This window comes from Lissotriton helveticus, chromosome 8 (genome assembly GCF_964261635.1).
Source record: "Lissotriton helveticus chromosome 8, aLisHel1.1, whole genome shotgun sequence".
Taxonomy (NCBI): Eukaryota; Metazoa; Chordata; class Amphibia; order Caudata; family Salamandridae; genus Lissotriton; species Lissotriton helveticus.
In genome coordinates this window covers 143,197,278-143,225,058 of record NC_136069.1, presented here as the reverse complement: position 1 = coordinate 143,225,058, position 27,781 = coordinate 143,197,278, and the positions used below count along the sequence as shown (strand labels likewise).

The window sequence follows — 27,781 nt, the reverse complement described above, 5'->3', positions numbered from 1 at the left end:
TTTAGACCCTTTTTTTTCCCATCCCTATGCGCTCCCTCCTGCCATAAAAAAGTTATCCCCAAAGAAGAAAAGAAGACAGTTAAGCATAGAAAAAAATGATAGATACATTGAAGAGTCGGATAACACATCTCCCTGCTTTAGTTCAATCTAGCAAGTTAAGAGCAATAATTATAGATCCTTGCCATTAACTTTTAGTTTTTCAATATAGTCTTTAGCTTGGATCTCAGATGTAAAGACTCTTGTAGCGTTCTTATGAATAATCTTCAGGGTTCATCAAGTATGCTTGTGCTCCTATGGCTTGACAGGTCTGAATCAATTCTCTTAATTTCCATTGTCGCTCGACGGTCACATGGCAATAGTCTGGGTTTACAAAGAAGGACTGATTTTTGTAAGTCCATCTAGCATTCGGGCGAGCCTCTGTATATACTTCCTCTCTCAGCAAAAAGTTCCCAAAGTAAATTAGTATTGCCCTTGGCATTGTTGTTCCTTCTCTGCCAGGCTGCTGTGATTTTTTCAGGGTCAAAGGGAAGCGGTGAACCCACTGCAGCTCTATCTCCCAATTCCATTGTTGGAGCTCTGGAACGGCTCCCTTCATTAGTTTCAACACATAGGCCCATATGTCATTTCCTTCTACTCCTTCTTCTATGCCAAGAATCCGTAGATTATTTCGTCTTTGTCTGTTCTCAAAATCGTCCATCTTTCATTAAAGATCTGTGAACTGTGTTGCATAAGATTCAGTTTGTGCTTGAGTTCTGACCAAGCCGTCTTCAAGAGTGCTAGTCCGCTCTTCCACCAGCGTCAGTCTCGAATTCATCTCTGTGCAAGCTTTGCCCATTTTTCCCACAGCCCTCTGAAGTTTTTTTGTTGCTAGTTGGTTTTTCTTCCCATCCAATCGGGTTTCTTCTTGCAATTGTTTGATAGCTACCTAAATCAACTTCAGGGAGGGCTCTCCGGTTTGTGTCGACATACCACAATCAGCGTCCTCCTCCCGCCCCGATAGATCTGGATAAGGACTCCGGGTCGCGGAGTAATCCCATTTTAAAATGGGGTCTGTATTGCCCCTGGAGTTCTCTTCTGCATCTTTATCCATTGGGTGGGAATTTCTCTGCTTCTTCAGCAGCTTCTTTCTCTGTACTACAGTATCCTTCTGATAGGTTCTTAAGCCAGAGCTGGAGAGCTGCGCACTGCTACTATCTCCTACGTCAGAGGAGCTAACTTCAAAGCCATCTGTCACTGAGAAAAATGTATCCCCATCCTCAACAGAGTCTTCCAGCCCCTTAAGACATGTTGCCTCCTTAATTAATAAACTAGTGTTCAATTGGGTTTCCGTACCCTCAGCCTTTTCCTGTACCAGGGGAGAGTGAGCTGTTTTTGGTGACACGTCTACTAATACGGAGGCTTCTTGAGCCGGATCAGATGGCAAAAAGAGTCTGTGCTCGTTGGTATTTGCCAGGTTTTCCATGGCAGTCTTTCCATGGGCGCCTTGTTCTTGCTGTTTGCTGCAAAAGTCCTGACCTGTACTAGGGGGAAGCGCACACCCCTCAATATCCCTTTTTGTCTTGGGGTTGCCATCAGTCTGGGGGGTCAAAGAAAAAAAGTCTGTAATACTATGCTGCACTACTGCCTGTCCTTGGAGTGTCACCTGTGGTGATACCTGTGAGCATACCTTGGGATCAGTTGGGCAGTTTTTTCTCCCTTTGCCCCCAAGTCACTCTCAGTGAGATTGATATGTTTGAGGCTCTCACTCATCTCACCTTTCTTAGCCCCGTCTGGTGCCTGTCTCCCCTTCTGTGATGTCCTAGGGATTGAGTTAAGGCTGCCCCAGTCTTTGTTTCCTTAGGGCAAAGTCCCTGGGTGCTAGCGTTTAGCTCCATGCCTGCCTGCCCTTCCTGGACCTTCAAGCGTGCAGCACAGCTGGGTTTGGGTGGCATCTTTGTCTCCACCAAAATGTTGGTGTGGCTCCAGGCCGTTAGCCACCTAGGCCTTGCGGGAACACTGGCTCCTGCCCCTCCCCACCAGACTGCAATGGCTGCAGAGCGAAGCATTCTACAAGTCTCCCGGGCGGCAGAAACAAACACCGCAACCAGCGTTTCAAAGGAGCAAAGAGACAGAAGGATGCCGGCTTGAAGTTGGTAAGTCATGGGGGGGGGCTGATTTTACTTCAATTAGAGGTAGATTCAGGTGCCATCTTTGTCTCTCATTTATGATTTTATATGTAAATGCATTGGATTTTGCGCAAATGTTTACGTCTCAAACAGAGCCAAATAAAGTATTTTTTATTGATTGATTGACACCTGAACAGTTAGGCATGCTTTCTACAGCATTGACAGATCATACAACTTTATTTTTCTCAATATTTGATTAAATAAATGGAAAGAAAGCAGTCACCAATAGTCCGAAAAGTCACAATTGAGTGTATCCTGCTGATACCCTTTAAGAAACATGTTCTAAGGATGAGAGGGCTTGTGTACTTACAATCAGATGACACTGTCTCTTTGTACGTGTCGATATCTTGGGCTGATGAGACTAAGCTCTGAAATGGACTAGTTACAAGTTTCTGCTTGCAATGGCCCGGGTTGGCACTGTGAATTTCCAGCTGAGTAATATCATTCTCCCCAGATACGTCAATGTTCAACTGCGTTGAGATTATATCTGAAAAAGAAAGAAAATACTTTCTTGTCTGACTTGACAGTATTTTAGAAAGATTGTATTTATTGAATATGTTTGCACCAATCCATTAAACATAACATATTATGCATTTGAAATCATGTGTTTTTTAAATATACTTGGGTTAACAATTACCAACAGGCAGAGTTTCAAACCATAAATCACAGATGCACAAATTGCACTTGAGCAAGTGTGCATTTTGAAGTACTAGAAAAAGCAAGCATTACATGCACACCATGAGCTAAGCATGCGCAAATGCAGAATTTTCTCACTTGTGCATTTGAACAAAAAAGGTCAGGAAGTGGACAGGGTATTTCTGATTCTCTAAGAGATGCACAAAACAGAACATTCCCAGATTCCCTTGCACGTCTATTGAAACTGAAGAGTGAGAGCAAGAGAGGGTCATGCTGACACTCTCTGAAACTCAACAGAAGAGCTGTATTCCAATAAAGCTTAAATGCAGCTGTACAAGTATGCAAACAGGTAAAGGAAATATTATTATACTTACACAAAAGGTCAAAAAGATATGCCCCTTGATTCTGGCCTCCATGCAGCAGGAACAGAATGACAATGCTTCATGGGTTGTGAAAGGCCACATGAAATGCATATACAGGCTCAAATATGTTCAAAGTTGTGCAAAGGTGCCAAAACTAGTCATGACAAGGGCAACAAAAAAGATATCCCACCAACGGCATTGGAGGGATACCCAATGCCTTTGAGATGTCTACCAAACAACATTTACACCCAAAAACAAATATGGTCATTGAAGGTCATTATCCAAGATCCTGGCATACAATGTGCAAAGCAGTTATGTAGGCCACATACTGACAAGCGGGTGTAACATTGGTTGAACAAATAAAGGTCAGGAAGTGGACAGGGTATTTCTGATTCTCTAAGAGATGCACAGACAGGACATTCCCAGATTGTCTTGCACGTCTACACACTTGTGAAACTGAAGAGTGAGCAAGAGTGGGTCATGCTGACACGCTCTGAAACTCAACAGAAGAGCTGTATTCCAATAATGCTTAAATGCAGCTGTACAAGTATGCAAACAGGTAAAGGAAATAGTATTATACTTACACAAATGTCAGAAAGATATGCCCCTTGATTCTGGCCTCCATGCAGCAAGAACAGGATGACAATGCATCATGGGTTGTGAAAGACCACATGCAATGCATATACAGGCACCAGTATGTTCAAAATTGTGCAAAGGTGCCAAAACTAGTCATGACAAAGGCAACAAAAAAGATATCCCACCAACGGCACTGGAGGGATACCCAACACCTTTGAGATGTCTACCAAACAACATTTACACCCAAAAACAAATATGGTCATTGAAGGTCATTATCCAAGATCCTGGCATACAATGTGAAAAGCAGTTCTGTAGGCCACATACTGACAAGCGGGTGTAACATTGGTTGAACTCAGATTAAGGACATTTGCTACCGCCTTCAACTGCCAATCTCGCAGGTCATTCCAAACCATCCGTCCTTTGTTAATGGCCAAATAATGCAAAGACTGACTGCTCATGAGGACTCCTCTTTAACCCTTTTTGGGTCTGAAAGGGTAAAGGCCACATCCACTGCTCCAGTGAACTAAGGTACACACCACATACCTTACACTATCCTTTCATTTTTCATCCCCAAAGTTACTCCAATAAAGCCACACAAACATATGAGCATCAAATGTTTCTCTAAACTTACCTACCTCATTCATCTTCCACTGTACATTAACAAATGACATTCCGTCCACATTATTCACAATTACATTTATAAATTCAGTGTTTACAACATAGCAGTCCCTCGTCCGCGCATTTACCATCTACCTTACTTACAAATAATGGATCTAAACCGAGATTTCATAGATGCATTTGTAAAATGTACATTCAACATCCCACACCGCCTAGCTTAGAAACATCAACCTCTCGTAGCGTTTCACTAACAAGGACTCGAAACAACAACACACCGTACGGTCCGTACCCCCCATAATCGCAGGTGTACGCACCGTACCCCTGCGATCATGGGGTTGTATGAGCCGTACCCCCATTGTACGATCGGTGTACGAGCCGTACCCCTTGTACGATCAGTGTACGAGCCATACCCCCATTGTACGATCGGTGTACGAGCCGTACCCCATGTACGATCAGCGTACGAGCCGTACCCCCATTGTACGATCGGTGTACGAGCCGTACCCCCATGTACGATCGGTGTACGAGCCGTACACCCATCTACAATGGGGGTACGGCTCGTACACCGATCGTACAATGGGGGTACGGCTCGTACACCGATCGTACAATGGGGGCTCGGCTCGTACACCGATCGTACATGGGGTACGGCTCATACACCGATCGTACAATGGGGGTACGGCTCGTACGCTGATCGTACATGGGGTACGGCTCGTACACCGATTGTACATGGGGTACGGCTCGTACACCGATCGTACAATGGGGGTACGGGCTCATACACCGATCGTACAATGGGGGTACGGCTCGTACACCGATCGTACAATGGGGGTACGGCTCGTACACAATCGTACAATGCGGGTACGGCTCGTACACCGATCGTACAATGGGGGTATGACTCGTACACCCCATGATCGCAGGGGTACCCCTGCAATCATGGGGGGTACGCACCGTACCCGGGGGGGGGGGGGGGGAGACCGTTCCGTACCTGTTTCGGCGCGAACTCTGCTTTTACGGCTGTATTCAGCTCCCGTAGAAAAAGGGTCGTACGGTGCGTTACCGAGACGTATCGTACTTGCTGGGTCGTAAAAACCGCACCCGACACGTATCGTACTTGCTGGGTCGTAAAAACCAGCCGCGAACCGTACAGATGTCGCGTACAGCGGGTTCCGAGGGAGAATCGTACGGAGATTAGAGTCGTACGGTGTCTTGTACGACTCGTATGGAGTACGGCTCCTGGTATGAATCGTACTTCGTCGTACGTACGGGACGTTTACAGGTACGATTCGTACGGGGAAAAAACGCTCCGTACGACGAATCGGAGCGCTTTTTACCGGATCGGAATCGACCCCACAATGTGCAATAATGAATTTGGTTCACTGATAGAATATCAATGTACCTGTTTCGGCGCGAACTCTGCTTTTACGGCTGTTTTCAGCTCCCGTAGAAAAAGGGTCGTACGGTGCGTTACCGAGACGTATCGTACTTGCTGGGTCGTAAAAACCGCACCCGACACGTATCGTACTTGCTGGGTCGTAAAAACCAGCCGCGAACCATACAGATGTCGCGTACAGCGGGTTCCGAGGGAGAATCGTACGGAGATTAGAGTCGTACGGTGTCTTGTACGACTCGTATGGAGTACGGCTCCTGGTATGAATCGTACTTCGTCGTACGTACGGGACGTTTACAGGTACGATTCGTACGGGGAAAAAACGCTCCGTACGACGAATCGGAGCGCTTTTTACCGGATCGGAATCGACCCCACAATGTGCAATAATGAATTTGGTTCACTGATAGAATATCAATGTTAAAAATATCGATGTTCAACATATCGAAAAAAATATACAAACTACAAAAATATCGACTCCCATACCTAGACAAGTACAAAAATATTGATGTAAAAAATATTGAGTTAAATATATATAATAAAATAACATATATTAACTATATTAAATTTTAATATAAATTTCAACAAAATACATTTCATTTAATATACATATTTACAAAATATTACAAATAAACTTAAACAAATAAACACAAATATAATAATTTATACATATATTTATTTTAAAATAATTAATATACTATTATCTTTAATTCATTTTAAAGCTTTAAAATTATATAAAAAGAAAATATATATATATATAAATAATTTTAAATATTCAAAAAATCCTAGAATAAATTAAAACATTAAACTATGAAAAAATATTTAAACTTAACTTGCTCAATACAATCAGTGCAACAGTAGGAAAAGTGTTGGATAGCAAAATAGTTAAATTTATTATTCCAACTCCAGTAATTGCAACAGGAGGGAAAGTGTTGGATAGCAGAGAGGTAAAAATTACTATTCCAGCTCCAAAGAGAGCAACAGTAGTTAAAGTGTTGGAAAGCGGAGGGGTAAAAATTACTATTCCCACTCCAGTGAGTGCAAAAGTAGGGAAAGTGTTGGATAGCAGAGGGGTAAAAATTACCATTCCGACTCCAGTAAGAGCAACAGTAGGGAAAGTGCTGGATAGCGAAGGGGTAAAAATTACTATTCCCACTCCACTGAGTGCAACAGTAGGTTAAGTGTTGGATAGCGGAGAGGTAAAAATTACTATTCCCACTCCAGTGGGTGCAACAATAGGGAAAGTGCTGGATAGCGGAGAGGTAAAAAATACTATTCCAACTACAGTAAGTGCAACTGTAGGGAAAGTGTTGGATAGCAGAGGGGTAAAATGTACTATTCCCACTCCAGTGACAGCAACAGTAGGGAAAGTGTTGGATAGCAGAGGGGTAAAATTGACTATTCCCACTCCAGTGAGAGCAACAGTAGGGAAAGAGTTGGATAGCGGAGGGGCAAAAATAACTATTCCCACTCCAGTGAGAGCAACAGTAGGGAAAGTGTTGGATAGCGGAGGGAAAAAAATTACTATTCCCACTCCAGTGAATCAATCAATCAATCAATCAATCAATACACTTGTAAAGCGCGCTACTCACCCGTGAGGGTCTCAAGGCGCTGGGGGGAGGAAATGCCGCTACTGCTCGAAAAGCCAGGTCTTGAGTTGTTTCCTGAATGTAAGGTGGTCCTGGGTCAGACATAGGTGGGCGGGGAGGGAGTTCCATGTCTTGGCCGCCAGGTAGGAGAATGACCTTCCTCCGGCGGTGGTTCTGCGGATCCGTGGGACGGTGGCGAGGGCGAGGCTGGCGGAGCGGAGTTTGCGTGTTGGAGTGTAGAACGTGAGGCGGTTGTTGAGGTATCCGGGGCCTATTTCGTGGAGCTCTTTGTGTGCATGGGTGAGGAGCCTGAACGTGATTCTTTTGCTGACGGGGAGCCAGTGCAGGTCTCTCAGGTGGGCTGATATGTGACTGTAGCGGGGGATGTCGAGAATGAGTCGTGTGATGCATTCTGTATGCGTTGGAGTCTTTTCTGAAGTTTGATTGTGGTTCCTGTATATAGGGCGTTCCCGTAGTCAAGTCGGCCGGTGAGGAGGGCCTGGGTTACCGTCTTTCTAGTTCCGGTAGGGATCCAGCAGAAGGTCTTGCGGAGCATGCGCAGGGTGTTGAAGCATGAGGATGAGATGGCGTTGACTTGCTTGGTCATCGTGAGAGAGGAGTCCAAGATGAATCCCAGGTTGCGTGCGTGGTCAGTGGGTGTCGGTGCGGTGCCAAGTTCTGCGGGCCACCAGGAGTCGTCCCAGGCGGATGGGGATGGTCCGAGGATGAGGACCTCAGTCTTGTCTGAGTTCAGTTTCAGATGGCTGAGTTTCATCCATTCTGCGACGTTCTTCATTCCTTCCTGGAGGTTGAGCTTGGTGGCGGCTGGGTCTTTGGTGAGGGAGAGTATCAGCTGGGTGTTGTCGGCGTATGAGATGATGTTGAGGTTGTATTTGCGTGCGATGGTGGCGAGGGGGCTCATGTAGATATTGAAGAGGGTTGGGCTGAGTGATGAGCCTTGGGGTACGCCGCAGATGATCTCGGTGGCCACGGAGCGGAAGGGAGGGAGGCGGACTCGCTGGGTTCTGTCGGAGAGGAAAGAGGTGATCCAGTCCAGGGCTTTGTCTTGTATCCCGGCGTTGTGGAGGCGGGTTATTAGCGTGCGGTGGAAAACTGTATCAAAGGCGGCTGAGAGGTCTAGGAGAATGAGGGCAGTGGTTTCCCCGTTGTCGAGTAGGGCCCTGATGCCGTCGGTGGCTGCGATGAGGGCAGTCTCGGTGCTGTGGTAGGCTCGGAATCCGACTGGGATGGGTCGAGGGACCCGTTGGCTTCGAGGAATGTGGTCAGCTGCTTATTGACGATCTTCTCGATCACTTTCGCAGGGAAGGGAAGAAGAGAGATGGGGCGGACGTTTTTGAGGTCTTTGGGGTCCGCTGTGGGTTTCTTCAGTAGGGCATTGATCTCTGCGTGCTTCCAGCTCTCTGGGAAGGTGGCGGATGCAAGGGAGTTGTTTATGACGTTCCGTAGGTGGGGAGCGATGATGGTGTCGGCTTTGTTGAAGATGTGGTGAGGGCATGAGTCGGAGGGTAACTAGGTACACTAGGTAAAGTGTTGGATATCAGAGGGGTAAAAATTACTATTCTTACTCCAGTAAGAGAAACAGTAGGGAAAGTGCTGGATAGCGGAGGGGTAAAAATTACTATTCTCACTCCACTGAGTGCAACAGTAAGATAAGTGTTGGATAGCGGAGAGGTAAAAATGACTATTCCCACTCCAGTGAGTGCAACAGTAGGGAAAGTGCTGGATAGCGAAGGGGTAAAAATGACTATTCCAACTCCAGTGAGTGCAACAGTAGGGAAAGTGTTGGATAGCGGAGGGGCAAAAGTTACTATTCCCACTCCAAAGAGTGCAACAGTAGGGAAAATGTTGGATAGCAGAGGGATAAAAATTAGTATTCCCACTCCACTGAGTGCAACAGTAGGAAAAGTGTTAGAAAACGGAGGGGTAAACATTACTATTCCCACTCCAGAGTGCAACAGTAGGGAAAGTGTTGGATAGCGGAGAGGTAAAAATTACTATTCCCACTCCGGTGAGTGCAACTGTAGGGAAAGTGCAGGATAGGAAAGTACTATTTCAACTACAGTGAGTGCAACATTGGGGAAAGTGCTGGATTGAGGAGGGGTCAAAATTACTATTCCCACTCCAGTGATTGCAACAGTAGGGAAAGTGTTGGATAGCGGAGTGGTAAAAATTACTATTCCAACTCCCTTGAGTGCAATAGTAAGGAAAGTGCAGTATAGCGGAGAGATAAAAATTACTATTCCCACTCCGGTGAGTGCAACTGTAGGGAAAGTGCAGGATAGGGGATAGGGGAAGGTAAAAATTACTATTTCAACTACAGTGAGTGCAACATTGGGGAAAGTGATGGATTGAGGAGGGATGTATGACGTTACATCGCGGTCACAGTGATCGCGCGCTGTAACATCGCATCTATGACCTCGCCCCGTCCATTACATCGTGCACAAACACATCGCAGACTTTTGCAACGCGACTGCATTGCTTCCCATTGGCCCGTACATCACCCCGCAGAACATCACATCGCAGTGCAAAACCACGCGGTTTACCATATACCTTGCACACAGCTTGTCAGTGTTCGATACCAGTCTCGAACCTTGTTTCCCAGCACAAAAGATACATGATTCATATTAATTGTTTTTAAAACATCTATTTATTGCACACCTTAGTCGGAACATCATTTTTTTTTTTAAAACATGTATTTCATTCACACCAAAGTCATGTATACATTTAATACTTTCACACAGCTCGATTCCAGGCTCGAACCTTGTTTCCCCGCACCAAAGTCGGCCGCGCTAGCAGTCAGATCACATCCTCTCCCCTTATGTCCGGCTCTGCAGTTTTCATGATAGATATTATTTGCTTTCGGAACATCTATTTAAATCGCCTGTCATCGAAACATATAACACGTCTGTCCATAAAACTTTCTCACACCTTGTATTTGCTATAGATTTTTTATGGCCATAAAACTTGCACACAGCTTGTCAGTGCTCGATAATAGTAAAGTCGCACCCTAACATATATTCATACTTTGGCATCGCTAGCGATACAGTAAAGTCGGCTGTCACCCTAACATATATGCACACGTTGGCATCGGACAGTTCAGGGAGGCTGTTGAAAATAGAGCCTGTAATTTCATAGCTGTGAGATATGCTGTATGGAGAATGCAAGTTTTGAAAACTTGAAGCATGCATTTCAGGGAGTACTGCAGCATTGCATACAATTCTTGACAGCGAAGACAGTTTAAAGCTCCTGGTCCCAACTTTGTCTAACGATTAGCAATGATACCCCCACGTAGGTTTGGAAGCCCCTACAGAGCCAGATTATATGCCACCTTCCGTGACCAATGGTATTGAAGATTTGCAGTGTGGTATGAAGCAGGGGTTCCTGATGAAGGCTCTGCAAGGTTTGCTGTATTGCTATTCGTATACTGCCATATGTAATGAACCTGCCTGTGGGAAGCCTGCACCGCACACTCACAGTTAAAAGTCCAGAAGGAGAACTTTTTGGAACAGATCTCCCTCATGGACAAACCGATGGTGTCACAGCATACAGGGTCGCAGAAGGAGTCAAGAATTCGAGCATGGTAAGTGCAGAGCATAAGTGGGTGCAGCCTTGATGCATTTTAAGGAGTTTCACAGATCGCTATGCACCACGTCCAAGAGGGAGGCACAGATGGTATGCCCTCTGATATAGGAAAATAGAGCAGTGTGTAATGCTATGGTTTATCTGGACCGCTGTGAGGCCCGTCCTAGCCAAGTAGTGTCCTGTTAGCCGCCCACTAGGCGGGCCATTGCAACTGTGTCTTGCAATAATAGGCCCAAAAGTCAACATGCATCCGTTCATGCATCCATCCACCTCATCCATCATGCATCCACCCATCATTCATGCATCCATCCACCCAACAAGCATTTATCCATGCATCCATCCATTATTCAGCATGCATCCATCCATGCATCCAACCACCACCCAGCCACCCACCCATCATTCATGCACCCCCATCCATCCCTCCACCCATCCACCCATCCATCCATCATGCATCCTTCATTCATTCATTCACCCATCCACCCATCCATCATGCATCCTCCATTCATTCATGCATCTATTCAGCCATCCATCCACCATCCATCCATTCATCTGCCCATCCACCCATCCATCATGCATCCTTCATTCATGCATCCATCCAGCCATCCATCCACCCACCCACCCACCCATCCATCATGCATTCACCCATCATTCATTCATGCATCCATCCACCCACTTGTGATAGCAATCGTTTATCAAATATTTACATCTGCAACATTATCCACTGTTTATTAAATATTAGCATATAAAAACATAGCCACTGTTTCATACATATCCAACATAGCCACTGTTTTTTAAATATTAACATCTGCGCTGTAATGAAATCATAAGTACATTAAAAAAAAATCTGCGCTGTAAATGACTTGATAGGAGGCTCGAACATTGGTTGACAGCACCAAAGTCGGCAGAGGTAGCCGTCAGACCACATCCTCTTCCTGTCACCGAGGCGGTAATAATAATATATATTTACACGTTTTGTAGTGAAATCATTGCTTATGAAATATTGGCACCTGTTTCTTAAATATTTACATCTGCACGGCTGAGCAATGTCTTGTCGACACGATATGTTGCAAGCACTCCTTGGCATCGCTAGTTTATTAAATGTTGGCAAATGTTTCTGTCAATATTAACATCAGCGCTGTTTTACTGTTTATTAATTATCATTACCTTGGCACACCTTGGCATCCCTAGCGATGTAATCGCTAGCGACGTCTATGCTATTGCGATGTAGTACCATGCGTCCGGATGACATGCGTTGTCATGCCGGCCGCGATGTAATGGTCGCGTTGCGATGGCAGCGCGATGCGATACATCCGATGTAACGGGTGTTCCCCATTGAGGAGGGGTCAAAATTACTATTTCCAGTCCAGTGATTGCAACAGTAGAGAAAGTGTTGGATACGGGACAAAAAAATACTATTCGCACTCAAACACTTAGAAATAAAATACTGAACATGTAAAAATAATTATAAAAAATGTATAAACAAAATTAAATATATATATATATATATATATTACACATATAAAAAGAACACATATTATATTATTAATTACATAGAAAAAAACCTACAATTATTATATAAAATAAAATAAATACATTTACAAAAAATAATTCTTTTAAACTAGAAAATACTTACAAACAAAAAACATTATTAAAACATAAATGCATTTCCTACCCTATAACACCACACCAATAACTAAACACTTCAACATTTTTAATTACATTTATTTACATAATTAACATAATTAATAATGAATTAAAAAAATGTTATTGATAAACAACAAATAAACATTAATTGACTACACACACTTTAACACTAATATCCACAACACACAGCTAAATTAAGCTATAAAATAATAAAACACAATGAAAACTTATTTTAAAATTAAAAACTATTCCTACTAATAATTTAAATAATTAAAATGTATTTAATACCCTTCGTTTAAGTCTTTAAAAGTAAAAACAACACACACAAAAATAAACAATTACCCACAATAAATATCAAATAATGACCATTAATTAACAACTATATATTAATTAAATAAATACAAATTACTTCCCACCCTTAAGTCCTATAAACACCACAACACACACCTAAACTTAATTACACAATTACCATAATTAATTAAAATTAATTAGCAACCAATTAATAATTCCTCAATTAAAAATTAATTACTTCCCACGCTTCACACCTATGAAAACCACAACACAGACCTAAAATTAATTACACAATTACCAAAATGAATTACAAATGAATTAATTAAAATTAACAACCAAATATTTATTCATAAATTTAAAATAAACTACTTCCCACCCTTTACGCATATAAACACCACAACACACACCTAAAGTTTATTACAAAATTACCAAAAGTAATAACCAATTAATTAATTCAAATTCATTAACAACCAATTATTAATTCATCAATTGAAAATAAATTACTTCCCACCATTTACACCTATAAAAACCACAACACACAACTAAAATGAAATACACAATTATAATTGAAAATAAATTACTTCCCACCCTTCCCACCCTTTACACCTTTAAAAACCACAATACACAACTAAAATGAATTACACAATTACCAAAATTAATTACAAATTAGTTAATTGACATTAATTAACAACCAATGAATTCACAAATTAAAAATTAATTACTTCCCACCCTTTACACCTATAAACACCACAACACACGCCTAAAATTAATCACAAAATTACCAAAATTAATAACCAATCATTAAAATTAATTAACCAATTATTAATTTTTAAATTAAAAATAAATCACTTTCCATCCTTTACACCTATAAATAGAACACAAACCTAAAATTAATTACACAATTACCATAAATAATATCCAATTAATCAATTAAAATTAATTAACCAATTATTAATTCATCATAAATTACTTTACACATTTAACACTATAACAATTCAATTGAACAAAAAATAATAAATACGAATTAATCAATACATTTAATGTAATTAAATATTTTCCACCCTATTCCCCTATAAACCCACAACCCGCTACGGAACTCAAAAAGCAAAATTCTAATTAAAAAAATTCATAAATGTAATATAAATAAATTACTTCCCACGCTATTCCCCTATAAACCCAGAACCCGCTACGGACCTAAAAGCCCAACATTCTAATAAAAAAAATTAATAACTACTAAAAATTGAACACATGTATTAAAAATACAAACAATTCTTATACATATATATATATATATATATATATAAATAATATATATACTAAAATACATAACAATACTAAAAAACTATGGGCCTCATTAGGATGACGGGCGGACTTTGCCCGCCCGTCATCCCATCGTAAATCAGGACCGCCCGCCATAAGGGCGGGGGTCCCGGGGGTGCGATAAGGATGTGCCCGCCACAGTGGCGGGCACATCCTGTATTTTCAGCATTGTGGCGGGCGGTGCTCTCTGCGGGTACATTCTAATGCTGGCGTCGGGACCCCCACCCTTAAGGCGGGCGGTCCCGTTTACCGATAGGGTGGCGGGCGGGCAAAGCCCGCCCGCTATCCTAATGGACCCCTAAGTCATTATAAGCAATGTATAAGTGTGATAAAGCAAAAAAATATCCATAAGTGCAAAATACTTATAAAAATGTACCTACACATCCCGAATTGTGTCAGGAATCCAAGACAAATCGGAATATTCAGAACCTTATGTTTGGGATGACAGCTGTCCGCATGCTGTCTAGAAGTGACAGCTAGACAAGAATGGTCAAGAGAGCACAATCCTCAAATGGAAATACATTCAAGACTAAAATGATTTATAGTCATAACAGCAATAAGTCCAAAATGCAGTCGGCAACTTGTAGTATAGGACAAAACAACAAATTAAATAAAGTTCAAATTTATGCCATCTTTTTCTTTATTGATCCTTAAAAATGATTTTCCAATTGATAAAACGACAGCCGACACGTGTTTCATCCGTACTATTCAATTAGTACAGGGACTTTTTCAAGGCTAATGCAGCCGAAATATGCGACGCATGTATCATCAAATCATGTAGATGAGAATGTGGACATAAAGCTCCAGTTCAATAACAGTCGTCCCGATTATCCGAATGGGTCGATCCCAATGAAATAACTGGATAGATTTAAAATTGAGTCTCACACTATGGGTTATGTATAACCACAATGGAGATATTCAATTGGGTCACACGTATTGAGAAGCCGGAAATAGTTGCAAGATAAGGAGGTCAAACAGGACTCAGTACTCAAATAATTTTCTTTTAATTATCCACATTCGAATAGGAAGTTTATACAAAGAGCATAATAATGATCCGCATACGTCTTGGTCAAGCCACTTCAGTCGTTATTACGGTGGCCCAATTCAGAGTCGCAGTATCTCATAGAGGTGTGCTATTACACCAACGCACTATAGAGTCGACTCAAGGTGTGTGAGGCGCACATGAAGAGTCTAACGCCACTTGATACTGGCACTCTGTAAGAAGTGACAGCTGTTTCTTTTCTGTAGAGGCTGGCATGAAGTTCATTATTGTGAATATAGAATTCTTAGATCCAGATACTCAATTTCAGTGGTGCAAAATTTGTCAGCAGTTTTAATGTTCCAAAAATTATCATCAAGTTGATTGAGAAAGGTTTTCAATAATTTTACATATCCTTGCCAGATGCAGAAACTGTTGTCTAAGTGCCCACCCCAAAACAATAATATGTGATGTGGAATCTGGGAATTGATTATCCCACAGCCAAAATGGTTCCACACTGCCCATGAAGACATAGGCATACGGTGGCACAAATTCTGCGCCCATAGCAGTCCCGCATAGTTGACAATACTATTGTTTGTTAAAGCTGAAAATGGTATTGGTAAAGCAAAAGGCAAAAGGTGAGCATGTTCAACATCATCTGATTAGATTCTAAGAAGTTGATTGGTTTTGTCCAGAGAGCTTGTAGTGTTCTTCTATACCATCAGCATGTTTTTTTGTTGTATACAGACTGACAATGTCAATGGTGACTAGAATACTATTTGGTTCCCACCTGATGTTTTGCGTTTTGATCAGCAAGTCCTTTGTGTCGTGAATATAAGTTGGAAGATCCTTTATGAGTGGTTGTAAATGTTTGTCAATGTATTCTCTGATACTAGAACATACTGAGTTGACATGCCATTATTGGCCTACCTGGAGGTGGATGGCCATTTTTATGGGTAACAGGTAGAATGTGGGCTTAGTAGGATGTGTGACATACAGATAATTCTTTCCTTCATCATACAATAGAGGTCCCATGAGTACCAGCCCTCTAGCAGACTTTTGCTCTTGACTGAATGTCAATAGTTGGATCACGGTTCAAGATTTGATAGCAACTGGTATCAGAAAGCTGACATTTGGCCTCCAGTATATAGTCATCTGTGTGAAGTATGACTACATTGCCACCCTTATCCGCTTCTTTAATGATTACATCCATACGTTGGTGCAATGATCTTACTGCCCTGTGTTCTTTTAAAGAGATATTTTGAATACAGAATTTGGCTTTCTTGTTGTATTTTTTATCTTCTTGATCCAGATCCAAGGAAGCTGCTAACTGGAAGGCATTTAAACAGTTACCAGGTGGTAGTTGGGGGCACAAGGTAGATTTAGTTTTCAAGGATGGAGTTTTTGTAGCACCCATGTTAATTCCTAAGTCAGCTGCTAGTGTCAGTTTCAGATTCTGACAAATTTGTCAGTGAGTTTAAATCTTTAAAGTCCTGCACTGACCCGGGTGTAAGATTGACCCTTGAGTATGGTAGAGGTCTGGAAGGTTTGTCATAAAAGAAGGGCTTGAGTTCTCGAATGAATTTGAATAAATTAATTTGGGTTTTGGTGATATCCCAAATGACTGTTGGGCAAAATCAAAGTCCCTTTTTCAGTGTACCTATTTTGGTATTGGATAGGACAGTGTTAAAGAGAAGAACCACTAGTTTTTAATGTTGATGGGATTTTCTCAATTTCTTTTTCCTGTGCTTGTGCCGTCACCACTTTTGTGACTGGATTTTGCTTTTTGTATTGCAGGTTTTCTGGAGAGAGTTTTGGTGTTTTTAACATTTGTTGTCCGTATATCTAGTCGAGGGTGTCAAACCTCTTTAAAAAAGTCTATTTTGCATGTCGATGCACCTAAGACTGGACCAGGTGATTTGATGTCTGAGCTAGACATCTGTTTAGGTTAAGTAGCATGTTCCGACCCTATTGATGGTTTAGGTATGGAATAGTATTTTTTAGCAAAGGTGTAGACCCGTCCTAACTGATAATCAAATGGATCTCTTCTAAATTTTAATCTTATCAAGTCTTCTAAAATTCATCAATGATATTATTTAAAATGGCATTGCTTTATTTTTGTAATCTCTCCCCTAACGGCTTCCTCTATACGTTTAGCGACATCATCCACTTCTTGTATTGCTTTCTCATATTCCTCATCCAATATATCGATAAGTTGTTTTAGCATATTATTAGTTGCTTCTTTTAAGTTACGTTCCCATCTTTGTATTTGATCAGGATTAGTAGTATCACTATGTGGAAAGATTAGGATGTGTAATCCCTGTACAATTCGACCTGTTTCAAGGTACATTTTTATTAACGCAGATTCCCAACATTGAGAAGTTTCATTTTTCAATGCTTTTTCTAATGCTTGAAATGTACTCCGTGCTGAAGTAGGGTTGGGTTTGGCCATATATGCTTGAGGATTCGGATTAGCAGTGCAGATTTCATCAATTTAGGATAGTCAAGAAGTATGTCTTTCTTGGCAGAATGCCTTGGGTAAGGTACACAAGGAAAAGCACTAGTATTCAGTTTAGATATTCACACCCCCTAGTGTACAGTATCAGAGTCTGGGACTGACAATAGACTTAGATGGCTGAAGGGGTAAACTATCTCAGAGTTTGTCCATTCTAGTTCAATGGGTCCAATCAGATGGGGGCCAGATATCAAAATTGGGAAACCCCTAACCCTTTAATAAACCTTGCTGAAGCGCTAGTGACTCTATTTGACCGAATTAGAAGTAAATGCCTTTAAAAATCACAGGCTATTGAGCCACTTAAGCGCACATTTTACTTCACTGAGTCATTTCTCTTCTGTACCGGCTTTGCGAATTCTCACGGTTAGTAGAAGATTTCCTTTGGCCAAACGGTACAGTAATCACACTGTCATGTTTTGAGTAAGTGCTTTTCTGTAAATTAAGGGGAGAACTTACTTTCTTATCGATCATATTCTTTTGCACAGATTAATAGTTCTCACCAATTTTGGTTGCAGTGACTTGCTACTTAACACATTGGGCCTATCTAAACTATAGCTCACCGATTTAGGTCTGGGGACCGTGATCAATAACCTTCTTCTCCCTCTTTACGATTTTGGACCACTGACACTGAGAAGGGGTGTGATTCTACCCAAAAGGGGAACAATTAGAAATTAAATTTGGTGCCTTCCTTGTGGCAACAAATGTATATTTCAAACAGTATTTCTCAACAGACATTTTCAAGTTTCCACAGTTATCTCAAATACTCAATTAATCTTCACATTCATTCACAATTGGATCATGGTATAACCCATAGGATTTTGCTCTTGCTCTGTGATTTAATATTTGCAATTGATTGTATTTTTTCCTACATTGTCCCTTTGTTCCCTCCCTCTGATGGGATGGTGCCTTCTATCAATTTTCTTGGACTCCTGACACAATTTGGGGCGTAGATGTACATTTTTATAATTATTCTGCACTAATGTTTTTTTTTAACTTTTTCACACTGATCTATTGCTGATAATTAATTACTTAATTTTTATTGTCATGGTGTTTTCTAATGGACTATGTGAACTAATCGCCCTATTAACATAAATTATGGGCATAATAATTGTATGCACGTTTCACCTATTTGGATTTTGGTTTTTGTGATGATATCCGAATTAATATTGGAAATTAATTATTGCACACTGAGGGGCTGATTCCAATCCGGTAAACCAATCGTACGACCGAATTGAATCCGTAGCCCTTTCTGTACGACTCATACAATTCCGTCCGAATCGCGTAGTACGATTCGTTTGAAAAATATACGACCGAATCGTTGCGAACCGTACGAAAAGCAAGGGAAAATCCGTACGACACGGACCCTCACAGTGAACCGTACGAATCGTAAACATGCTGTACGACCCGACAAGTACGATCCGGACCAGGGAATGAGAACGCGATTCGGACGGAAAACGTCGCATATGAGCGATTCGTACGGAGAGCCACGCCATCACATACACACCGTATCCCTGCAATCATGGGGTGTACGCACCGTACCCCTATGCACCGTACCCCTGCAATCATGGGGTGTACTCACTGTACCCCTGCAATCATAGGGTGGACGCACCGTACCCCTACGCACCGTACCCCTGCAATCATGGAGTGTACGCACCGTACCCCTGCAATCATGGGGTGTACGCACCGTACCCCTACGATCATGGGGTGTACGCACCGTACCCCTGCAATCATGGGGTGTACGCACCGTACCCCTGCCATCATGGGGTGTACGCATCGTACCCTTACACACCTTACCCCTGCAATCATGGGGTCTACGCACCGTACCCCTGCAATCATGGGGTGTATGCACCGTACCCCTGCAATCATGGGGTGTATGCACTGTACCCCTATGATCATGTGGTGTACGGTCCGTACCCCTGCAATCATGGAGTCTACGCACTGTACCCCTGCAATCATAGGGTGTTCGCGCCGTACCCCTACGCACCGTTCACCTGCAATCATGGGGTGTACGCACCGTACCCCTGCAATCATGGGGTGTACGCACCGTACCCCTACGATCATGGGGTGTACGCACCGTACCCCTGTAATCATGGGGTGTACGCACCGTACCCCTGCAATCATGGGGTCTACGCACCGTACCCCTGCAATCATGGGGTGTATGCACCATACCCCTGCAATCATGGGGTGTACGCACTGTACCCCTACGATCATGGGGTGTACGCACCGTAACCCTGCAATCATGGGGTGTACGCACCGTATCCCTGCAATCATGGAGTGTACGCACCGTACCGGGGGGGGGAGGGTCCGTTTCGTACGCGGTTCGAGTCGAAATCTGCTTTTCCGGACGTTTTGAGCTCCCGTAGAAAAAGAGTCGTATGGAGTGTTGACGAGACGAATCATACTTGCTGGGTCAGAAAATGCTGCTTCGATCCTTACGGACGTCGCGTACTGCGTGTTCCGAATGCAATTCGTACGGATTTTTAAGTCGTATGGTCTATCGTACGATTCATACAGAGATCTGCTTTGGGTCCGAATCGTACTTCATCGTACGTACGGGGACGTTTAAGGGTACGATTCTTACGGGAAATATGCTCCGTACGGCTATTTGTAAGGGATTTTACCGAATCGGAATCGGCCCCTGAGTGTTCGCCTATCTAATTGCTGATTTCAACTGTTTTCTTTTGGATTGGGTTAACATGTTTTTCTACCTTGGATTTTCTGGTCTTCCCCCCTTCCCTTTTGCCTCTATGCCAATGGCAGTAACAAATGTGGGTTCAAATTGTGCTTATTTTCCACAAATGTTTTGTATATTGTCATCCTTGAGAAAGCCCCAGGCCTGTGTGCCGGGAGAGGGTGAAACACATGTTGGCTGTTGTCTGGAAAACATTTTTTTTCCCCATTTGGGAATAAAATTGGATCTCTAGAAGAAAAAGACATCCTTTAATTATTCTGGATTAATTGTTCCATTTTGGAATTATAATACAAAAGATTATTCAGTTACCCAGCTTTGTCCTTCACTATTCTCATTAGAAGACAGAAGCTCAACATAAAATAGCTATTGTGCAAATAGTGAGGCTCAGACACTGTGTTTGGGATACATGACTTCTGTTTGTTTGGATGGCCAGGACAATAATACTTGTTCCCCTGAAGAATCTCATTCACTTCCCTCCACAGTCAAGCTTAAAAATTTACTTCTAATTTTGAAACATTTAAACAGTTCTGAATCAAACACTTAACAAATGCAAGCAATATTATTATTCCAGGTCAACGTTACTGAAAAGGCAGCATCACTTAAAACCTAGTACATATTATATCAGATTAATACTTGGAATAAGCTTCATTTTCTCCACACATTCGTATATCTTCCCTATACCCAAGCTACCTGTGTCCTAAGACCTCTGCTTTACCTCTACGAGGGCATCCAGATTTTGATACTGAATATCAGTGGTGAGTGAACAAGGATCCTTTTCACATGGTGATGCACGATTCAGAGAATTCTTCACTGCTTTGCATTTTTAGAAAAATCATGCCACATTCTTGAAGCTCTGAGCAACTGAGTAGTTAATTTCAATGATGTTCACATTTTTCTTGAGAGTTTCACTGGGAAGATCTCAGGTTAATTGAGAGGAGAATCCTCCTAAACTTTTAGCCCATATTCATTGCACTGTGGCGTATTCCCATCATTGTGCACCATTTACACTCACAGGTAAAGCAGGGGATTAGGAACAAAGTAGTAATGACATGGTTGGGATCTTTGCCTGTGTTGCCCAATAACTCTCTGTACCATAAGCCTGACTGTGCTTATTGGGATAGTATAAGTGTGAAGATGTGCAGCACAATGGCTGAAAAGAATACATGCATTAGCAACTTTGGTCCATACCATGTGCACAGTCTTCATGCTTAATTTTCATTATATATTTCCATTTTTAAACATCAAGAGCAGCACGCTTTAAGGTACAATTATTATTGTTTTGTTTTTACTTTTTTTTTTTTTTAAATGTACTGAAACCCAATAAAATATTGATATACAAAGTCTTTTTGAGAGGTATAATCCATGCCTGAGATAGCTTGGCTAAACGAGAAAGAGGCAGGAAAAGTCACTTTGTAAAATCATTAGTTTACAAATCAAAATACTGCATACACCTGAATGCATATGCACTTACAAATGCAGAGATATATTTTATACTGTGTATTCATGCATTCATATATGTATATGTATATGTATGTATATATATATATATATATAAAGATATATATATTTGTATGAATACATATGTATATTTATAAATTTATATATGTTCACTGAAAAAAACAAATGTGAAAGTAGCGTTATAGTTTGGCATAGTAATAACAGTGTTTAATTTCAACTTGTGGTTTCCAGTGCTCAGCACTGGCACTTAATTGTCAACACCGAAACCTATGATAGTGAGCCACATGGTGGTGCTGTTTGTGTATTTCAGAGATGAGCACACTGTAGTTTATTAACTCAATAAATATTTAAAATGTCTAATCCCTCCTGCTCTAGAAATTCTTATTGCTTTGGGGGCCGGAATAATCTGAATTGTCACAATTGTAGGAGTGTGATTGTTAGTAGTTATATTGGTACTGTCACTGACAGTGCTGACAGGAGCATTGGGTGGAGCAAGCTGCAGCGGCCTCCTGATGAGTTTCCTGGCACTTATTTTTTACAAATTAAGCACTGGGTAGTAATATTTGATATTGCTTTAAAACAAACCTTGGAAACTCACAGAAAAACAATAACTGGCACGTAAAGTAACTCTTCAATGATGTCATATAACAAGTCAAGTGATGAGGTGTGGCTTACCGCGTGCGGAAGATGGCAGTGTCCGTGTATAACTCCGGGGGCAGCGCGGATGTCGGCGGTGCTGCGTCAGCCCCTATGCTGTGTTTCTCACTGTGTGGTCTGTTTTTGATAGGGTATGCACAGCGGCTATGATTTTTCTGCTTTTCATGACACGTGGGGCCCATGAGATAAGATAAAACTAGCTGCTTCTCTCCCTCAGAACTCCTCGCTATTTTAGCTGTGAGAGGAGTTAGCTTACTACTCCAGGGAAATGTCTGACAGGCTCCTCCTTTAAAGGAATGTCCATAACTTTAAAAGCATTTTCTGCACGAGCTGCCTCTACACTTAAAGGCATTTTTGTCTCTCTCTTGTACGAGGTGTCTCTTCATTTTAATGAAATGAAAAAATGAAATACCAGTATTTGTAAAGCGCACAGCTACCTCCAAAACCACTTTGGAGGTTGCTGTGCGCTGGAGGCCGTCGGGAACATTAAGCGAGCTATTGCCCAGAGTCACATAGTGCTGGGCTAACCTGCCGCTGGGACGGGGGATCGAACCGTGAACCCTTTAGTCCGTAGTCAGGCACCCTGGCCGCTGCGCCACACCTCTTCTTAATGGCTTTCTACTGATTCTTAAAGGATTCTCTTCTGCTGTTGACACTACAGGAGCACTGTGCCACCATTGAAAAGGTTTCTAACAGCATTTTTGTGGAGAATTTCAGTTAATGCTCTGTGTCTCCTTTTTACTGTCATGCTTGCTTTGGAATTTCTAGCTGCTGCATCAGTTTTAGGAGTATATGTGGCAGAACAATAATTACCTAACACTGGCTGCGCTGCTACGCTCATTTTGTTTGACTCTGAAACATGGGCACGTCGAAGACCTTGAAAATTGTAATTGAAGGAATAACCTGCGCATTTATGGCCTTCCCGAAGGCACCAAAGGGACGGACTCTATCTCTTTTTTCATTTTTTTTTTACCTCAGGTCTTGCGGTTACCGAAAAGTCGGCAACTTAACATGCAGAGAGCTCACAGATTGGGTTGCCCTCCATCGACAGCTTCACCTCCTAAAAGAACTAGAGGTGTCATTCTTTACTTCTTAGAGTATACAGATTTAATGCAAGTTATATCTGCTGCACGTCGGTTTAAAAGAATCTCCTGGTCAGGAAATGCTTAATATTTTTCTCAGGACTATGCCAAGGTTACGGCAGACAGAAGAAGAGACTTTCTGAGTATGAGATCTGCCCTTCCCTTAATAGGAGCCCCATACCCACCCAAACCCCTAAAATTACTGTTGCCACCCAAAAACCCACACCCACCCTAAACCCTAAAAATACACTTGCAATCCCAAAAACCCATACCCACCCTAAATCCTAAAATTACCCTTGTCACCCAATAACAACACCCACTCAAAACCCTAAAATTACCCTTGCCACCCAAAAACCTATTCCCACCCTTAACCCTAAAAATACACTTGCCTCCCAAAAACCCATACCCACCCTAAAATTACTCTTGTCATCCAAAAACCCATACCCACCCAAAACTTACAAAATACCCTTGCCCCAAAAACCCATACCCACCCTACACCCAAAAATCATCCTAGCCACCCAAAACCCCATACCTGCCCTAAATCCTAAAAATACCCTTGCATCACCAAAAATCCATGCCCATCCTAAATCCTAAATTTACCCTTGCCAACCAAAAACCCATACCCACCCAAAACTTAAGAAATATCTTTGCTACCCAAAAACCCATACCCACCTCAAACCCTAAAATGACCCTTGCCACCCAAAAACCCCTACCCAACCCAAGCCCTAAAATTACCCTTGCCAACCAAAAGCCCATCCACCCTAAAAATACCCTGGACACCCAAAAACCCATACTCAACCCAAAATACTTACATTTAAATGTAATTTTGTTTTACTACAAGTATGCCTTTACCTTTAATGCATTTACAAATGTTGTTCTGCCTTCGCTGTAAAGGCATCTCATTGTTTAGCCTTCGTTGTAAAGGCTGTTTCCCATTATTACCATATGTAACTATAACGACATTTAAACCTTAGTTTTTTTCCAGTGAATTTGTAGAGGTTTTTTTAACGTAAAGTAATATTTTATTACCATAAGGAATACCAACCCCATGATGCACACAGCATTTGGCCATCCCCAGAGTTTGGTTGGCCGCACACCAGGCCCTGCATCCAACCTCCTGTGAGCAGCCAAAACCAAACCGCGCATGGCCCAGCAGGCCAGGCCCTGAGTCTAATCCCTCGCAGGCAGGCAACTGCACACTGTACACGCCATTCTCCCTTGCTCGGCGTGGGGTTGACAGCAGGGTCTGGCCCTGCGCTCAACCCCCACTGGTGTCCATCCCTTCCCCACTGTGTATGTGCCATGTATTGGCAGTTGGGAACAGAGCCTGGGTGTCATTTTAAGTAAGGGAGACATACTGACTTTGTCAGCATCAGAAAACACAAATATATAAAAAGTGGGCCTATTGGCTTTTAAAGGAGGCAGGATGTTAACGTATATAAAGCACATGTTTTGTCTTTCAAAAAAACAATAATTATATTGAAATGTATATTTCATTATTTAACACATTGCAATGATTAACAAAAGTTATTAAGTGCAGGTATAGAACCCATCCCAAGGGGGCTCTATACTCCAGCTGAGGCGCCTACAGTACCAGCTCTGAGTGCTTTTACAAAAAAATTGGTCAACTCTCCGGGGGTCATGGATTTAATGACCGAGGAGACTTACAGTTTTAATGTTGCTTTGGGGCTGCTGCACTCCCTGCAGCCCTCGAAAATGTTAAAAAATATTTGGTCAGTCCCCTGCCTCTTCTAGGGGCTACCACCAGCAAGACATATGCACCTGAAAAAAGCCTGATGGCATTATGGGGCATTCCTTGGTAAGAGAAGTAAATAATAAATGAGTGACACTTGCTGCTCATGTATTATTCATTTTTTACCCATATTATTTTTGCTAATATTATTATTACAGTGGTGTCCTGGGATACCCACTGCTTTTCATTTTTGTTGGATGATGTGCAAGGAACCCCATGGCCCCACCAGCTATCCTGCCAGGACCCATCCTAGGTGCCGGAGGGATCTGGCAATTATTATTATTTATTTTTTATTGGTGAGGGGGCGTGTGGTCCCTGTCCCACACCAACATTGGCCCTTGGGACCCCATGCCCAAGGGTAAACATTCATTTAAAGGGGATAGGATGTGTGGCTACCCTCCCCAAGCAAAAACTGGCTCCCAATTAGTTCAAAGGGAAACAGGTGTGCAGCCCTCCCCCTCTCCGACTGGGGACACCCATTACCTGGGGCTTAAGGAGGGTGCCCCAGTCCCATCTGCGGCACCACCCACTAATGTTGATAGTCCATTTATTATAGGAGCACTGAAGCATGGACCACAATCTTTGTATTTTACACTTCACAGGCACAAAGCACAAAAATGAACGAATGTCCTTTTTCATGGCCGGCCCATTAAGGGCAGGCACTGTGTACTAACCTACAAATTGTTCTTTCTTTCCCATTATACAGATACTATCGGTACAACGCTAACCATATGTATTTTGACCAGATACACATAATAGGTGTGTCTATATGATATTTCCTTAATATTTAGGTTGAATCAGAGGAGTGGCATACATGAGGCTGGCCCTCATGTTGTCCTGAAGAAAAGGTGTAGGGGACACCTTGAAACATGTCCACAGGATATTAGGGACTGTGACCACAAAACAGTTATTTTTCTTTTATCCCCCCCCCCCTCCTTTTAACATACCAACTAGAGGCAGGAATAAAATGCTGGCTTACTAGCTAGGTATTTTTAATTATCACTTATCACCACTCCACCACACACTGCACTACACATAGCTTCACAAAAAGTGCTCCTACGTATCACTCGCAAGTCGTAGCACGCCCCAAGCAGTAGATGCTTGGGATGGCCCCAATGATGAAGCATGTCACCTAAGGGCAACCTTGGGTGAATGAGGGGACTCAAGAAAAGAATTTTCTTTTCCAAGACGGTACAGCCCAAAATCTGGGCAGTCCTAATAAAACCTTCTCTTTGGCTAGGTTCACATGATCCATTTTGGATTTAAGTGTTACACTTTGCATTTCAGGAGGCAGAACCTAGCATTAGCCTCCCTCTCCCTTCATTTTGATAAACCATCTGCAGCACCAACATATCACAATGTTAGGGGCTGTGGGGGAGGCCCAAGGTGCCTGCCGGCACCCCTGCATACACCCACTTGGGTGCAATAAGAGCCTGCTTAGCTCCACCTGGCGGGAGCAGGTTTTTTTCCCTGCTCCTGCCAAACAGGAGCAATCTTAGTGTCCTGCCTGTGCTCAGAATTGTGTGCACCCACCCAGCGGGAGCATTGTTGCCACTACCAGCAGATAGAACACTGAGCTGACCCATAAGAACAGGATACACGTGCCTTTTGAGGCTCTGGATGAGTGGACATTTCCTTTAAAAATAGTTGCCCCAGTGGAATTAGGTTCTGGGGCCTCTTGCGGCTTATGAGGGGGAGCTGCGAACCCCCCACCCTTTCAATTCCGAATCTGTCCCAGAGACATGGGGTCCATGGGGCCTCAGGAAAGCTTGTGGAGGGGAGCTGCGCACACCCTCCCCTGTAAAGCAACATCAGCCTGAGGAAATGCTCCATGGGGCCTCAGGGAAGAGGGATGCATCCCTTCTCCATAAAAATTATTGAGCCGCTTCCCTTGGCCATGGCCCACCCCAGTTTTTTGATTATTTTAAATATTGGAATCCACCACAAATTTGCAGTAAAAAAATGTTGATTGTTTTTGGCCGGAGGGACCACCCACCAGGCATCAGACAGGCGGGGCGGGGCGTTCATACCATGCTTCCTATTTATATTTTTGTCAAAAAAAATTCAGAACAAGGGACTGAGCCCCGAAGCCTAAAATGGCTACCACACATCTTTGCTGATGTGGTGGCAGCCAATCAGATCTTATCTCTAGATCTGTTGGGTCCATGGATCCTCAGCTGCGTAAAAATCTATATATTTTGAACCTTAATTCCTTTAAAACTACTGAATGGAATCAGACCAAATCCAAAATAGCACCCTTTCTGGTCCAAGATCTAGCTTTCTGTAAATTTGGTGTCATTCAGTTGAGCAGGTTTTTGCCGTATCACTGTTCAATTTTTCTATGGCAAACTTTCAATGAAGGAGCTGAGTTGGATGAGACTATTTTCGGGAAGTTTCATGAAGATTTGCCAAATGGTGATGAAGTTATGAGCAAACAAAAAAGTGTTTTTCCTATTGAAAAGC

At 42.4% G+C, this 27,781-nt stretch overlaps 1 protein-coding gene across 20 annotated transcripts in view; it reads right to left on the bottom strand.

The window, feature by feature from the left end:
• The window catches only part of ZBTB20 (zinc finger and BTB domain containing 20), a 2,277,743-nt gene that overhangs the window by 123,759 nt on the left and 2,126,203 nt on the right, over positions 1-27,781 (bottom strand). For all 20 annotated transcript variants that reach the window (XM_078656729.1, XM_078656731.1, XM_078656734.1 and 17 more), the window contains one exon: positions 2,476-2,652. The gene's annotated coding sequence lies outside the window, so the exon portion shown is untranslated. The remainder of the gene's footprint in view (positions 1-2,475; positions 2,653-27,781) is intronic.